Source organism: Schistocerca nitens, chromosome 5, assembly GCF_023898315.1.
Source record: "Schistocerca nitens isolate TAMUIC-IGC-003100 chromosome 5, iqSchNite1.1, whole genome shotgun sequence".
Classification (NCBI taxonomy): Eukaryota; Metazoa; Arthropoda; class Insecta; order Orthoptera; family Acrididae; genus Schistocerca; species Schistocerca nitens.
In genome coordinates, this window is record NC_064618.1 from 156,675,470 (window position 1) to 156,680,991 (window position 5,522).

Consider the following 5,522-nt stretch of genomic DNA (forward strand, 5'->3'; position numbering starts at 1 on the left):
GTTTCTACATCTACTTTAATTTTATTTGTAACAAAGTGTTATTATCTTTGTATTATTGCTTCAGACATATTTTGCCATTAGTTTGGAACAATGTGCTAACACATGTAAAATAGTAAGTGTTCAACCAGCTTTTTAAAAATATCAGGCAGCAGGTCTTGATATACGCAATAAATTAAACGAAATGTGCGGGCGCGTGCCTGCGGTGGACTATAATTTCTTTAAGTCCACCTGCGTTCGCAAGGTCTCTGTTACCTTTCTTCTGAGTAGAGGGTGTGTGCCTTCCAGTCTTACTTTACTTAAGTTCTGGAGATCCACATTCTGTCAGTGGACTCAAGAACGTTTTTGATTTGTTATTAGCCAAAGAGAAATCAACCTCAGAATGAGCAAATTTACGTTCTGGTCACGCCACAAATTCCTCCACCACGTTTCATTGTCACTGCTTTATTATTTTGAAAATGGTTCAAATGGCTCTGAGCACTATGGGTCTTAACATCTGTGGTCATCATAACTTAGTACTTAAAACTAACTAACCTAAGGACATCACACACATCCATGCCCGAGGCAGGATTCTAACCTGCGACCGTAGCGGTCACGCGGTTTTAGACTGAAGCGCCTAGAACCGCAGGGCCACACTGGTCGGCGATTATTTTAAAGGTGATAGTTGAAATCTTTTGCTGTCCCTTGTGTCACAATCACCAGCAACTTTATTGACACTGTTTCTACATAAATCTATCTACTCTGCCAACTATTGTGATGGATGAACACAGAAGATTACTCCTATCGAAAAAAAATGATGACTATTGGCTACTTAAGTTTTCGTTTAAAGATTCCTCACCGTAACGGCTCTGCGGTCACTGCAGAGAAGCACTGAGAATCACTTTACTTTGAGAACCATACATCTTGGATACAACGGCAAATATAATAGTGTGGGGATAAGACACATTTCAATCAATAGCTTAAGGGACTCCGGAGAGGCTCAAAATCATGAAAAGTTCAATTTTTACTTTTTTGCGTTTTCTGAATCTGAAGACTATTACCTTTTAATAGATATATAATTTATTCAATTCCGAAGGCTACAATTATTTTTAAATTTTTTTTTGAAATGTGTTCTATATGGGCGTGACCCACTGTGGCGCTGTTAAACTGCTGTCAAATGGTGTTATTATTAACGTCCGTGTTCATCAGGTACATTTTAGTGATGTGAGATAAAGTATGTGCTGTGGCTAACCTGTGATGGTTCAATATATATCGCTGGTGTGATTGTCGATTGTTTCATGTTTATTTACTCTGTCGTTGTCTCGAAAATATTCGTAATTAATTCTGTTTCTTGAGTCTCTGTTTTGTTGAAGTATAATAATGAGTAAAAGTAAAGTTATTAGAAATGCTCTGAAGGCTTTTAAGAAAAGGAGAAATGTTAGAAAGCCAAAGGTATGTGTTATTACTGTAAACAATAAAGACGATAACCAAGTGAGTGAACCTAACCTCTCAAGTACACCTGCCCATAGCAGTCAATGTCGGAAAGAAAATACTTCACAGAAGAAGCTTGGTTCAATGAGTGAAAACTATGAATGTTTTATGGGCGAATCGGATGTGAATGAAATATTTGATATATCGGTTCTCAAAGGAATTTTTTCAAACTGTGTAAGATGTATTCATTGTAGTGAAGTTGGTCTGGAACTCTCCATAATAAAGCACGTAGGACTTGCTAGTGAAATACAACTGAAATGTCGTAAGTGTTCATACATGACCACCTTTTGGAACAGTGTTGCAGTGACTGCAACTGAAGAAAATGGTAGCAAAATCTACGAACACAACAACGAACGATGCTTGCTTTAGACAAGGAACGCCTTCGGGCTGCAGACAGGGCTGTAAAGAGTCTAGAAATACAAGCAAGAGTAAACAGGAGGAGGAACAAGAGGAAGCTGGAGGAGGAGTTTGCAGAGGATGAAGATAATCCATCCTATGGACCTGGAATGCACTAAAAAGTTAATCCAATCTTTGTCGCTCGATTCCCAAAACTTTTATTTTCTCCTACTAATTACATGTTTTCTAAGGATCTTCCAAACATATTTGTTTCAAACTTTCACTAAATGTTACACAGTACCTTCTGCATAATTTAACACAGCCTTTTTCGAAAAAACTGTATATTTTTGAATATATAAATAAAAAATTGCAAAAAAATGTTGTGAATTTTCATTACAATTGAAAAAAAAATCATCTTTAAGAACTGAACTAAAATTTTGTAAAATCCCTGTGTTACGTTGTAGCCCATATTCCAATAAATAATCTGTAAAAAGTTCAACTTCCTACCTCAAATACTTTGTGAGGAAAGATGTAATTTATGAGCGTTATTTTAACATTGCAAGTATAGGGCGTTCCGGAGCCCCTTAAGCCAGAGGCCATACACATCCTTCTGCAGCATTAATATAAAAGTAGATTTACAGGATGTTAGGGATATAGGTATTTTGATAATCGTTTCCTTAATATGTACCCACTTCAGTGCGTTAGTTGTTTTTTTTCTCTCTGGATCTAACGATCTTTCCTCGAACTAATCACATTTCCTACTTGATGTTTTCTCAACCACTGTTAATTGCGCCATGAAGTGTATAACACCTGTCAGTATAGAATTCCCGTTTTCTGTCTACGTGACCACACTGCAATATCTGACCTATTGCCCAGAGGAAGATAAACGTTAATGGCTTGTTCATGCCGCCCTTACTTGGAGGTACTAACCAACTTAATAACATACATCCCGTAGTAGCTCTGTTACTCTGCACATTAAATAAATACTGAAGTTATGGTGTTCAGCACACTGTCCTGAGTCGTCAAAGGAAATAGATATCCTTGTACACCTAACTGCTCTCTTCGGGAATGAATGTGATCAGGTGGCTTTGTGGGCAAGTGTTGCGGTAAGGAAAGTGTATAACAGAAGCAGAGATAATTGCAGAATCATTCTGCCAAACGATTCCCGTCTTAAATGAAACAGTGATAACCTCTGAGACATCAGTAACTGAAAGAACAAGGGCCAGAAGTGGGAAGATTACGTAAATAAGCGATTTGGAAGAAGAGCATTTTGTTACGGCCTAGCGTTTTGAGACGTCCCGGAATCAGCAAGGCATTCTGCTGTCGTAACCATCTATGGCAAGTGACTGAAGTGTGGTGACAGCACTAACAGGCCACTATTAAATGTCTATGGCTCACTGCAGACCGTGGCTCACGCGCTCTGTAAAGCAGGACAGGCGGCGATCTGTGCCAGATATGACGACAGAGTACGATTATAATACCAGTGCATGAACGAGGCCTCAGCACCTCATCGTTGAATGAGTGATAGCAGTCAACGATACCACTACAGGACTGGACGAAGTGATTATTAGTTTTGTCCATCTGCATCCCGATGGAATCATCGAGCAGGATCAGTATTTGCGGTACAAGGTCAGAGTGGTGCAACAGTGGTTTGAGAAGCATGCTAGTGACATCATCAAATTCACCTGGTCCGATTCCGAAGGTATATATAAAACCACCGGCCTACTGGTTGTGAGAATTTAATGAGTGAATAACACGGGTAGCCTACGAAGGACTTCTTTAATCTATGAGAAGGAGGATCTCCACTGCATTGTATTCGCCACCAAACAACTATTTCCTTTGGTTTGTAGAATCTATGAGCCTCGCTAAGTACCGTCAGACTTACTACTACAGATTAACTACTACAACAACATCCACTAGAAACTAGAACCACCTTATAGTACGAGTCTCAACAATTAACCCCCCCCCCACCCCCGTTCCCATCATATCCATCAGTTACCAAATTACTTGTTCCACAGTATCTTGAGGATTTTTCATATCATTATGTTTCTTATTCAGCTCTAGTTATGCCACCGACCTATTTTTTCCTCAGTTCTTATGCATTATCGCTTCAGCAGTTATTCCATCCCACCCTAATTACCCACTTTATTGTGTAATAACACATTTCAAAAGCTCTTATTCTCATCTTTACTCCATAAACTATCGTTTACATAAATGGTTACACGCCTAACAAATTCTTTGAGAAGACACAGATCAAGCATCGAAAGAGAAACCACTGAAGCAAGAACATAAATGAAATATCCTTTTAGACTTCCCACTAACGACAAAACCCAACCGGAGTCTCAAGCTAGAACTTTCTAATTTCTTTCTTTAACTGACAAGGAGCAACTTACTCATTCACTCATTTCAGTAGTATGCCAGATAATACCAATCACTGTGCAATACGACTTAATTCACTGGTAAAGCTTCACCACACACAAGTAAGCATTTCTATAACTTACTCACATAACTGTAGTGGTAATACCGTCTACGACACGGTGACAACTCACATTCATGTCAGAAGCTTGGCTACAGCTTCCCGTATCTATCAAAGCAGACAGAAATGGTCTGCTGAGAGCACAGAGTTGGACGTTGATGACCTAACAAAGATGTCACGAAGTATCGCCGTGGACAGTCATGATTAGATTATCCTGGACGTCAGATTTTACTGAGAGCAAGCACTACATGTCTGTCTCCTGTGTCCCTAGTGTTCCCATTTATCTTTCAAGAGACGCGTTCAGACTACTCGCTCTTAGTGTTGACTATCTACATGACATTTTGGATAGGAGATAAAACAATTTGGTACAGGCTGTTCCACAGAATCACCTTTCTCGATAGCATGAAATGGGTGTATCTCAGCCGCGCCCACTCTTTCCAACAGGTAGCGGTGACAGCATCCTGTAGACGGAGGCGAGGTCGGCAGACTTTGCAACCCATCTGTTGTGCCGCCGTCTGGGATTGCAATTGTCGTCACGCCCTTCCCAGCTGTGAGCTGAATAACACTTTCCAGGAAGCGATCGCCTGCCTCGGGAACCTAATCTGCATATAAATTGGTGAAATTACAGCGACGTATTTGGGTTTCATTCAGGTAAGATTGATTTCAATGGAAATTCCTACAAGTCGTAGTCAATTCTAGCGCAGTTTTTTGAGAGAAAACCGTTACTTCATATGCTGCCTCACATTGCGATTAACAAGTTCCTCGATTCACGTATTGTTTCACACGGATTCTCTTTTCACCACACAGAGAAGCTTGCTGAATCAACAAATGTTTGCTACCTATTGATTTACCAGTTACATAGACATCATTTTGTGCTATGTATGTTTATTCTGGAGCATCACAGGCACATGCTTCCTCGTCTTATCTAATTACGATATTGGCGAGGAACACGCTTATGAGCTCGAGGGCAGTATTCCTTATTGTTTAATGTCGAGCGTGGTTAATGTTGGGAGCTACAATTCCTCAAATCATGCGACATGTAAGTCAGTGTACTGTCAGTAAGAATAAATACATGAGATGTAAATTTTTTCTCGAAAATCTTCTATTGTTTCTCTTTAAAGGTCGAAATTTTTCCGCGCGTCAACAGTGCAGATGCGCTAAAGTCCATCGTTATAAGAATACTGGAATGGTCCGCAGCTTTGTGTAGTTGAAGTATAGTGAGATGGATGTGGGAGCTCCTGTC